This window comes from Miscanthus floridulus, chromosome 4, assembly GCF_019320115.1.
Source record: "Miscanthus floridulus cultivar M001 chromosome 4, ASM1932011v1, whole genome shotgun sequence".
NCBI lineage: Eukaryota > Viridiplantae > Streptophyta > Magnoliopsida > Poales > Poaceae > Miscanthus > Miscanthus floridulus.
Genome location: NC_089583.1, coordinates 66022109 through 66034948, shown reverse-complemented (window position 1 = coordinate 66034948; position 12840 = coordinate 66022109).

The following is a 12840-nucleotide window of genomic DNA, read 5'->3' as shown; positions in this document are numbered from 1 at the left end:
AAGGCAGCGTCCGATCGACTCTAGTAAGGTTCTAGAGAAGGGAATCTATGACCGGACGCGTCCGGTCAGTACTGACCGGACCCTGAGGGTTCAGCGTTCGGTTGAGTCCAGTAAGGTTCCAGTAAGGGTTTAATGCGACCGGACGTGTTTGGTCAGTGGTGACCAGACCCTGCCAGCGTCTGGTCAACTCATTTTCACTGGTTCGTGGGTTGAACTGACCGGAGCGTCCGGTCACCCCGTAGAAGCTCATAACGGTTCGTTTTTCAGGCTGCCTTATAAATAGAAGCTCCACTCGTGTGTGGAGTTACTTTTGCTCATTCCAATAGCTAAGAAACATGTTTGTGAGTGCCAAGAAGAGCAAGGTCCTAGTGAGGTGATTGAGATTTGAGAATCCAAGAGAGTAGCCTCATTAGTGAATCAAGAGTAGCCAAGTGTGCATCCATCTTCTCATTAGGCTTCACATGGTCAAGTGAGAGTTCATGCTTGTTACTCTTGGTGATCGCCATCACCTAGATGGCTTGGTGGTGATTGGGAGCTTGGTGCTCACCCAGCGGAGCTTGTGGGTGACCCAACTCAAGTTATGAGCGGCTTTGGGTGATTCACTGTGACGGAGTGTCGAAGAATCAACACGTAGAGAGCACTTGATCCTTGCGCAGATCAAGGGGGAGCTACACCCTTACACGGGTGCTCCAACGTGGACTAGTGGGGAGTGGCGACTCTCTGATACCTCGGCAAAACATCGCCGTGTTCCTCTCTCTCCTTACTTTGAGCATTTACTTTGAGCATTCACTTTGAGTATTTGCTTTAAGCAATTCAATACTTGTCTTTATATTCATAGAATTGCTATGCTAGAGTAAGTTTGGAATATAGGTTGTAAGTCCTTTGTGCGTTAGTTTGATAGAAACACTTTTCTAGGCACAAGGGGCTAATTGGGCTATCCGTAGGATTTGATTATTGCAAGAAAATTTAGAATTAGCCCAATTCACCCCCCCCCTCTTGGGCATCTTGATCCTTTCAGTATGCATAGATTGAAATTGTAGGAGAGTAATTACTATCAAATGATGCTAAGATGTATAGAGTAAACCTTTAAAGTGTGATACCAATCGGAGTTGCACCTTTAAGTTCATCCTTAGCACCATGGTTAGCTAGATATCACTTGAAAATAAAATCACTAGATACCTCATGAAATCAATATTAAAAACGAGGTACTAGCATTACTTGAAGAACATACCAAGTGTCTAGCTATCATCCTATGTATGCTAGTTTTTATTTCATCAAACAAATTCTACAACTAGCATACACCACACAAGCATGCATATTGAAATTAAAAAACTTATGCAATGCAAGCAAGCACATGAATATGCACATATTAAATGCAATCAATCAAAGTTCATGAGCTTGCTCCCCCTACTTGTATGCTTCTCTTGTCCAAGAATTTTGATCCATCTCTTTTCTTCAATGTTGCTTCCTCTTTGTCCATGTCCATGTCCAACCTCTACTTCTCTGTCTCAATCTCTCCCAAAGCTTTCATATCTTATCTCTCCCTCTTGTACAATCTCAATCTCAAAGCTTTCATATCTTTGTACAATCTCTCCCCCTTTGTCAACAATTTCCAAAAAAAAGGTATGCTTCTCATTGATGCAAAGGTATGCATTTGGGGTAGATGGTTGAGGCTTGAATCTTGTATTTTTTATGGACATCACTTGATTGTTGGAATGACACCACTTGTAGATACCACTTGTACCACTTGTATCTTGTGTAGGGCTTCTTGAGATACCACACATAGGATCTTTGATCTTGATATCAATTTGTGGGACACCTCCCGCTATGTGATAGCATGGGTCATCCATTTGATACACTTGAGCTCTTGTAGGTGAGGGATACATTCTTCATTTGATGATCACTTAAAGTTGAAGATCACTTGTGGAACCATCGTCTTGCATGATTGATACCCTTTGTTATCTTTATGAGTACCACTTATAGGATATCACTTGTGAGTTGATCTAGACATTACTTGTGAATTCTTGATGAAATACTTGAGTCTAGATACCACTTGAAACAACCAAACTAGATATCCATTTGCATTGTTATCTTGTGCTTGTACTCTTATCATTATCATGAGCTTCTAATGTTGACTTGAACTAAATTGATTTGCCTAAGCTTCCAAGTCCGGTTTGAACCAATGACAAGCTTCTTCACACCTCTTGCAAGGGTTATCTTGCCAATGTTGTACTTGTCACTTGTTAGCAATCCAAATTAAGTCAAGTAATTGGGTTCACTAGCTCATGAACAAGTTCATATACTAACCACTAGATCAATTAATCATTCAAGCAATAGTGATAGGCTATGAATGTAAACATTTCATTTGTTATGCATGATCCTATGAAGTATGTACTATATGCACTAACTGCATACTAGTAAGGGATGAAATGATCATGCACATTACAATGATACCTTTGCTATGTTGGAGTAGAGGATAGTCATATAGATTCCAATTCATTACTCCAATAGCAATGTGAAGTCCAATTATAAGCTTGGTGAAGACCAATAGATACCATTTTGAATTCCATTCTTCACCCATATGAAATGAATACCACTTATAATCAAGTGCACTTTCTTGTTGTGGTTGGCTTGCTTCAACTTTTGATCTTTACTTGCATGAGAGCATCAATGTGAGAATACCACTCAAAATATCATGACTAGCTCTCTTTTGGGTGTTGCTTGCTTTCTTGATCAACCCTTTTGATTGCTTCAACTAAGCATCTTAAATGTCCCTTAGATCACCACTTCCATGTTAGCCTTCCAAGTACCATACTTGGTTTACCTACACATAGGCAACAAGCCCCTACACTAGGGAGAAGTGACCTCTCACTAAAGAACCATTCTTGATACTCACTTGAAATAACTTGATTGATTGATCCAAGTGATGAACTTAACTTGATGAGTAACCTTGATTCCTTCTCTAAGTCCTTTTCTTTCTACTTGTTTAAGCCCTTTTCTTTCTACCAAATGATTTCCAATAGTCACTAGAACTTAAACTTCATCTTCATCTTGAGTTTGATCTTGATCTTCCAATTTGAGTACCGAATGTGTGCAAAGTACACTACACAATCAAATGGCCTTGTACTCTTTGCTTGTCATGCTTCTAAATCATCTCAAAACCAAACTTAGGTACCTCAACCACTTGTAAACATGTTTCCAACTTGAGGACCTTTCAATCAAAGTGACTCTAGATCAATCCAACATTTATCACTTTTCTGGCATATTCTGTACCCTTCAAAGAAATAAGCATATTTCCCAAAGTACAAATCCAAATACCATCAAATTTGGTGGAGGTGTGCATTACTAAGTTATCTAGCAGCTGTAAAAATTTAAGATTTAGTTGACTTCTAGATTGCTACTAGATTTCAATTCTTCCACCACTGCTATATGCTGAAAACTGCTGCACTATAGCTGACAAGATCCACTCCAAAATCGAAGCATTTCTTATCCAATTTTCATGAAATTTCTACAGCATCTCATACCATAAGTCTAGAGCATGTATACCAATTTTAATGCCAATCCAATAAGTTTTGATCACTCAAACATGGCTAAGATCACAGCTAGCTCAGATTTTACAATATAGGACATATTTCAACAGTTGAGCTATACTTCATCAAATATGAATCAAACTTGAAACTAACTTGTTTGAATACTTCTATAAGACGTATATCCATTTAAGCCGCTTAATAAAAGTCATCTCATGAATTTATCCAACACAAATCAATCCAAACTTAATTACTAATCAAATTATCCATTCAATCAACTTATAGCAAGCAACTTTGCATATTTGTCTAGTTCAATCAACTCATATGCATCTAAATGAAATGATAAATAAGAGATATACCTTGGTTAGCTCATAATCATCCAACTTGCAAGCTTCAACTCAATTATTTGCAAACCATCAAATATAACCAATGAATCACTAACAACTTGAATTATAGCACTTGTATGATGTAGCATATTTGGACTTTACTCAATTATCATGGCATTGGGTTTGGATGTGCACTAACCTTCATATCTTGAGTCAATATATGATGATCAATATGAAATCAATTGAATTAAGTCTCCAATACTGATGATACCTACAATCAATCATCTACTTTTTGATGGTACACAAACAATTTTGAGTCCTCTCAAGTTAGAAGCAACATACTTAGGCATAGCCTTAGTATGAATAGCGGGATATTTTGCAATTGCAACCAATGAGGTACCATTGCCATCCTTCCTAAGCATAGAATCATCATTAATTGAAATAGGCTCAGGAGTGTTACCTAGGGGACATGAATGTGTCATGTGTCCCCTTTCCTGACATGAGTAGCACTTTCTTTTTGCTTGAGCCTTTTCTTCCTTGCTTATGTTGTGCTTCTCATTGCCTTGCTTCTCCTTGTTTTCTTAAGCCTTCTTCTCAAGCTTGTTTGGACCACCCAAAGCTAGGTGGCCCAATATGTCACAACTATAGCATCTCATGTGAGCAATCTTCTCCATTTTCTCTTCTTTGTTCTTGCTCATTTGCTTTGCATCTTGATTCATCCTTGGACGCAATGCTCTTTCTCTTGCTTTTCCACCCCTTCTAGTTTTCTTCTTCTTTATCATCAAATCACCATCTTCATGGTTGATCTTGATTTGCTCTTAGGGTGTATTCTCTTGCTCAATTTGTGGCTTTGGCTGAGGCTCTTCTAGTTGCTTCACCAATTGCTTGGTTGGACACATTGAGGTAAGGTGACCCTAAGTGCGGCACTTGAAGCACTTCACATGCTTGAGCCTCTCTTCTTCTTTTATCTTCTTGAGCTTCTCAATGTTAGGGCAACCACTTCCAAAATGTCCCGTTTCATGACACCGGTAGCATATGGTATGAGAGAGCTTTCTTTGTTGTAGATTCTTCATCTTTCTTTCTATCTTTATTTCGCCCTTTGTCATCTTCTTCTTGAAGCCAAGGCCACACTTGTCACCATAGTTTTTTTGAGTCTTCAACATGTGCTCAAAGGTGACTTTTGAGTTGTAGCACCTCTCTAACTTGTTGCTCAATTTCTTCACTTGTTCATTGAGCTCATTGTTCTCTTTCAAAAGGTTAGTCTCACAAGACATAGAAGTAGAATAAGCATCTATATGTGAAGAGCATGCCATATCTAATAAATCATCACAAGAGGTGGATACATGCTTCTTGCCTATATCACAAGGGTTAGCAACATTTTGTAATTTATCATTTGATCCATGTGATGAGCTCTCATTATTTTTAAGTTTCTTTGTAAACACTTTAATAAGAGAAGCATGTTGTTCTAATAATTCATCATGAGATGCAAGTAGTGTCTCATGATTCAATTTTAGCTCATCATGTGAAGATTTAAAAGCATCAAGTAATTTCTTATGTTCTTCACAAGAGTTCTTTAGAAATGAGTTTTCATTTTCCAATTTCATTGTTTTAGCTTTCTCATTTTCTAAAGACATGGTCATGCTAGCAAGTCTACTCACAAGCTCATTATATGAATCAACATGATCAACCACATTATCATTTGATACCTTGGTGTCACCTTGTGACATGAAACAATGTGGTGATGTAGAAGAGCTTGTAGTAGCATCACAATCATGGCCCGAGCATGAACCATCATCATCAAGATCACCACCAAGTGTGCTTGAGGTAGAATCTTTATGTGCAACATTTGTGGCATCATCATCAACCTTGTCAAGTGAACTTGTAATGGATCGATCATCATCATCATCACTTGACCATGAGGTGGAGCAATCTTCCACAATCACCAAATTGTGATTATGCTCAACACACTCATGTGCCTCCACCTTGTGATCATCCTCCTTGAATTTCCCATCATCACTTGTGGATGAGTCATCGTAGAAGGTTTGGAGTGCCATCCACATATTATGAGCACTTTCCAAGTCCCACACACGTCTAAAAACATCATCATATAAAGCACACATTAGATAATAAAGAGCATGATGATCAAGTTGTAAGCAATCCTCTTGCGCTTGGGTTAGGTTGTCCTTATCCAAAGCATCATGAGAAAAACCAACAACAATGATCCACCATGCCTTGGGACCCAATTCATGGAAATGATCAAGCATATGACATTTCCACCGTGCATAGTGTGTGCCATCAAAAATATGTGAGTCACAAACAACTTCTAGCCCAAAGTTCGCTATTCTCTCGGGTCGGTAAAGACCACAAATGAGAGACCTCGCTCTGATACCACTTGTAGGGTCAAGATGACGACTAGAGGGGGGGTGAATAGTCATTTATAAAACTTAATCGTGTTGGCTAACCAAAACAAGTGCGGAATTAAAACTATTGGTCTAGCCAATACTACACCCCTCTATCTATGTTCTTTAGCACCTTGCAAAGATCCTAGTTAAGCAATAAAGGTGTCAGGCTAACTAGAGCCCACCTAACCAATTCTAGGAGCAAGGTCACACAAACCTATGCCACTAGTATTTTAAATAATGAGGGAGCTCCTACACATGCTAGTAAGCAAAAGCACAACGCCAACTAAGCTCACTAGCAATGCTCAATAACAAGACAACCAATGCTAAATTAGAGAGCACAAATACTTAGCTACACAAACTAAGCAAAGTGACTAACAAGGTTACACAAACCAAATTAGCCACGCAAGGGAGCTACTTCTATGCTACACAAGCAAGAAGGTAACTAGTGAGCTACACAAGCTAACTAATTATAAGAGCAACTACACAAGCACAATGTATATAAAAGTAATCACAAGCTTGTATAAGGGGATTGCAAACCAACAGGAAGAACAAGGTTGACACGATGATTTTCTCCTGAGGTTCACGTGCTTGCCAATATGCTATGTCCCTGTTGTGTCAACCGCTCACTTGGTGGTTCGGCGGCTAATTGGCATCACCCACCAAGCCCGTACGTCGGGCACCACAAGAACCTACCCCGAAAGTGAGGGTAGCTTAATGGCACGCTCAACTAGAGTTGCTCTTCATGGCTCCCGTGGGACGAGCACAATGCCTCTCACAAAGCTCTTCTCCGGAGCACCGCACAAGCTTCTTGCGGGCTTCGACGGAGACCACCACCAAGCCGTCTAGGAGGTGGCAACCTCCAAGAGTAACAAGTACCACCAGCTTGCAACTCGATCACCTAGTGCCACTCGATGCAATCTCACAATGCAACACACTAGAATCACACTCACTCGCAATCGATTCGCACTCTTGCAAGCACAAGTGAGTTAGAGGGCATCCAAGCACTCCTACACAAGCTACATAGGCGTGAGGGTGCTAAGCGACCAGACCAAGGCCAGCCACACACTCCTTTTATAGCCCCAAGGGCTAAACTAGCCGTTACCCCTTCACTAGGCAAAGCGCATACTGACCGGATGCGTAGGTCATAACGACCAGACGGTGAAACCCAGCGTCCGGTCACTTACAGAGAGGTTCCAGCGATGTTTTCAGCGATCGGACGCGTCTGGTCATCACTGACCGTACTCTCCCAGCGTGTGGTCGCTTCTGGACACGCTAAAAACACTGACCGGACACTGGGACCGGATGCACAGGTGCTGACCGGACATTGGAACCCAGCGTCCGGTCGTTTTTCACGCTAGCGTCCGATCGTTTTTCACGCCAGCGTCCGGTCACAGACCTTTCAGCGCTAAAACGGCTATAACTCTTAGCTCTGAACTCCAATTTTGATGATCTTGGATATTTTGGAAAGCTTACTCAGAGGGCTACACATCCCACATGAATACTTGATCCAAATCGCAATGGATCAAAGCAGTATTCCAATCCAAGGACCATCCTATAGTTTGGAGTACACCAAAAAACCTTTTTTCTTTTCTCTAAGTTGATTTACAACAACTCTAACTTCTTCTCCTTTGCAAATATGTCAACACCACCAAGTGTGCACCACCATGTGTATGTGTGTTAGCATTTTCACAATCATTTTCCAAAGAATTAGCCACTCAACTTGCCACGCCACTCAACCCTAGCGACGATGCAAAGTTAGATCACTCGAGTGGCACTAGATGATCGATATGCAAACAAGTTTGCCCCTCTTGATAGTACGGTCATCTATCATAAACCCAGTCATCAACTTCTCTGCACACCTATGACTGGTGAAATGAAATGCCATAGGTTATACCTTTGCCTTACGCATTCCATTCCATCTCCTCCAATGTCGATGCAACACATGCACCAACATGATCAACAATGATATGATCTACTTCATATCATCATGTGATCATATTGGTTCATCGATCTTGACTTCACTTGCTTTTCATCGTTGCCTTCGTTCATCAGCGCCAAGTCTTGCTCAAGCTTCACCGCCATGCGGTCCATCGCTCCAAAGCCTCTGACTTGCCCTTCACGCTTGCAACCATTCCATCAAGCCAAGTCTTGTCTTAATCTTCTCTACCTTGATCACATGACTCAATGTCATGTCTCATGTGCAATAAGCTCCTTCATCATCACATGTGTGAGCTTTGCAACATCTCCAAACCATTTTCACCTTCACGGCATGTGTTGCTCACACACATGTACTTGTGGACTAATCACCTATGTATCTCACATAAACACAATTAGTCCATCTAGGGTTGTCACTCAATTACCAAAACCACACAAGGACCTTTCAGGGAGTCGTGCACGATGCTTGGGGGTAAGGGGCTCGAGATCTGCCTCCTCCGCCATCTCCTCCGGGAGCAGCCTTTGGATCTCACTATGGGCAGGCCCATGCTCTGGATCTGGTGGCGGGAAAGGGGGCAGGATGAACAACATCACAACCTAGCCAGGGGGTGCCCAGCTCGGCCAGGGCCTCTGTGGTGGAATGGGCAGCAGCGGCCGTGTGGCGCGTAGCTACGACCTGCCCGGCAGCTCGGCGGTGCGCCCATCCATCCCTAGCCATCGACGGCGGCGGCCGGCATGGCCAGCGAAGCCGGCTAGGGCATGGTAGCTTGCCTAGTGCGAGGGCGCGCGACGCAGGGAGGAAGAGGAGGGGGTGCTGGTGCTGCACGAGGAGAAGTTGGGAGCAGGGGAGGTCGCCATGGGAGCAGGGAGCGGCGTCGGCGTCGAGAGAGAGGGGTATGCATGGGATCCTCCCGTGCATGTGGTGAAGAGAAACTTGGGAGGCAAACAATGTTCTCAACCATCGGATCGAGAGATGGACGGCTGGTATCAACCGAAGTTGCAGTTGGGCCTATCTCTCAATTTGGGCTAGAATGGAGTCGTCTTTGCCCAAGACTATTTTTCTTTTTTTATTTTCTTTTGCGGGTAGAAATGTATTAAATTCTAAGATATCAAAAATGATTTCAAATGAAAATGTTGTCAACAGCAAAGTAGCAAAACTCATCAATATCCACAACTTAGGTTTTGGTCCTTTTTCCATATGAGTTTGTTTGAATAATTCAAAATTTGAATTTCAAAATATGAAAACTATGACATAATTTTTGGATAGCAAATGACGTCATATGAAAAAGTCATAAACCACAAATTTGTAAAACTCATCAAGATCCACGACTTTTATTTTGGTCATTTCTCCATCGAACTTTGTTTGAACAATTCAAATTTTAAATTTCAAAAAATGATAACTTCAAACAAGATTTTGAAATAGCAAATGATTCCAGCTAAAAAAGTCATAACCAACAAAGTTGTGTAACTCATCAAGGTATATAACATTTAATTTTGGTCATTTTTTCATCCGAAAAACTGGTAGTATACATTGTTCACAAATCCATAAATCTCTGACATAGTTTATGAAACTATATGAAAGATATATCAATTTATAAACAATGTTACTACCACTTTGTCGGATAAAACAATGATCAAAATAAAAGTTCTAGATCTTGATGAGTTCAACAACTTTTATGTTCATGACTTTTTCAGCTGAAATCAATTACTATTTTAAAATGTTGTTTGAAGTTGTCATTTTTTGAAATTCAAATTTTAAATTGATAAAATAAAGTCACATGAAAAGATGATCAAAATAATAGCCATAAGAACACAATAAATTGATAGAGCGTGATTTTAGAAAACTTTAGGAAAAAAATCATCAAATTTAAAGTTAGGATGAGGACGAAAGACTAGTTACAAGTTTTAAAGAGAGATTAAAAAGAAAAACTGCGGTGGTTTGTATGAAGTTAGTACGAGGGCGCTTGTTCTATTTTTCTACGTGTGTTTACTTTTTTCTGTGCGTTTTATAGAAACCCACAGAATATTTGTAATTTTTCTGTATGTATTGGCACACACAGAAAAATCATGTAATTATTCTGTCGATTTTTTTATTTTTTCTGTCGGTATTTTTGGAACCCACAGAATAATTACTAGTTTTTTTGTGTGTACCAAAAAAACACATAGAAAAATTCGTTATACACATGAGTATTCGAGTTTCTAGTAGTACTTGTATAATTTTTTAAAAGATTATTCAACCCCTAGCATTCCACCTGTCCTTACACCTCCAAAACCTCCTGCTCAGTAAAAGGGGGGCGTCCAGGGAGCCTAGTTCAAGGTGGCTAAAGTTCAAATCCTCCCACTCCCAGTGCTGAGGCCCCGAGGGTTGTCTCGTCACTCCCATTACTCTAGAAAATATTCATGCGCCACTTGTTCTTTTTTTCCTCATGCGAAATTGCCAAGCTTTGGTCCCTTTGCAGCTTGGAATGAAATTTTTTTTCTCCGCTGGGAAATGATTTTTAAGTGAAAATAATTGGAATTTGCCATTATGTGTCATACAATAGCGATTTGCTCCATTCTTTCAGTCGTCGTGCAGTGCTTGGAAGCCTATAGTTGAGACGGTGGAAAGGTTCAGAATGTGGGTTATGCTCCGTCCAGGCCATTTGGATTACGTGCTGAATACTCAGCATATGAATCCAGAAGTTTTCAAATTTAAATTGTTTTGGCCTTGGCGGTTCACTTTGATTTGAGAGGGATATGAGTATGCTGTAAAGAGAGGCCCCGTAGGATATGTGCGTCTCGAAGGACAAATCCCAATCCTCGCTGCAGAAAACATGGTCTAGGCGTACGAGAGTTGGGTTGCTTCGTTCATTACTCAAGTATATTTTCAATTCTGGAGATGTCATTGAGCATTTGTGAAAAGCTGAGCCATAAGGTTTCTATTGAGGTTTTGTGTTGTTTTTGTCCCTTGCTCGATCGGTAATGCTCAGGATTGGGCGGCTGTTCGATTGGATGTCGCTTCTCGGGCCTGCGCGCGCTACTGACCCAACAAGTCTGCCTCCTTCTCTGTACGTCTCCTCCATCTCTTTCAAAAATATCATTCTACTTGCTCACCCCTCGCACGCTTCACAATGCCATGCGGCCATCAGCCCGCCCCACTCTGCATTCACCGCAGCAGACATCTCTCCCGTGCTCCCTCATCCTACGCTGCTCACTCCTCGCTCCTGCTCGTTACGCGCCCCACCCGCGCCGCCAGGTGCGTCGCCCGCCTCTGCTAATGCTGGCGTGCCATCGCGCACCTCAGGTCGATCCCTACCGAGCCAAGGCCACCCACGAGCTGGTGGTGCTCGCACGTTGCCGCTCGGCGCCGGCTCCTACTCCGAGGTCAGAATCAACTGGCCTTGGCCTTTTCCCACACCTATGTTGCAAATGTATGTTTCAAGTGTTTTAGGTGTTATCAGAGATATGTTGCAGGTGTTTCGTATGGATGTTGTAAAAGTAGATCGTGATGTTACATATGCTACAAGTGTTTCAGAGGCATGTCGCAAGTGTTTCAGAGACATGTTGCAAGCGTTTGTTCAAAATGTTTTAGACGTATGTTGCAAACGTTTTTATCTGAATGTTGTGCATGTTTCACACATGTAGCAAGGATATGTTTTAAATGTTCCAGTCTTATGTTGCAATAAGTGCTTCCATGTTGCAAGTTGCAAGTGTTTTATCTAGATATTGCACATATTTCACACATGTTGCAAGTGTTTTATCTATTTAAGATGTATGTTGTTTTATGTTGAAAGTGTTTTCGTGTTTCGGAGGTATGTTCAGAGAGTCATGAGGGCACGGCCCGAGCACCAAGGGGCGGCGGATGGGGCGTGCAGTGCGCCTGGGTACTGCGGACGGGGTATGCTCATCCTCATCTTGGCTCCCGGGTCCCACCCGCGCAGAGAAAGAGGAGGGACTCAAGGGGAGGGGCGAGGTGGACAGGACCCGAGCACGTGTGTGGGGCGGGACGAGGCAGGGATGGACGAGCGCATGCAGCAGCGAACGGCGCTGCGGCAGGCGAGCTGGCGACCGAAGCCGGGGTCGCGCGATGGCTTTTTCTGATGGATCGTTCTGTTAGGCCGTTCGGTGGGTGGGAGTGTGCCCAGATTACCATACGACAAAATTATATCCTATCCGACGTCCAGGCACCGGCAATTCCCTTGCTCAATAGATGAGGTGGCCATACACAGACACACAGTAACTCTAAAATCCGTGCCACTGTTTTATCTGAACAGTAGCTGAAATTGTGGTCGAGATGCCAGTAAGCTCTCATCCCAACCCAAAGCAACAGGATGTAGCTGAAATTGTGATCGAGATGCCACACGCGTGCGGCAATGGGCCGGCGGCAGCATTCGGTAGCTCCCCAAGCAGGCAGCAAGGAATCAACGATTTCGTGCACAATGCCTCTCCTGACTTCAGATTTCAGTCCTCTGGACTTTCCAGCAAGCTATGTTGATGTTGGGGCTAGCCATGAAAAAGCAAATATGGATGGATGCCTCTCAACAAATGATGCAAGCGAACCAAGGCACGGCTGCTGCAGCTGGGTAACAGTGAACCAAGGCACGGCAGCAGCCGCAGCAGGTTGTAGGTAGCTGAAACATATAGCAGATCGAAACACATGCCATTGATGCA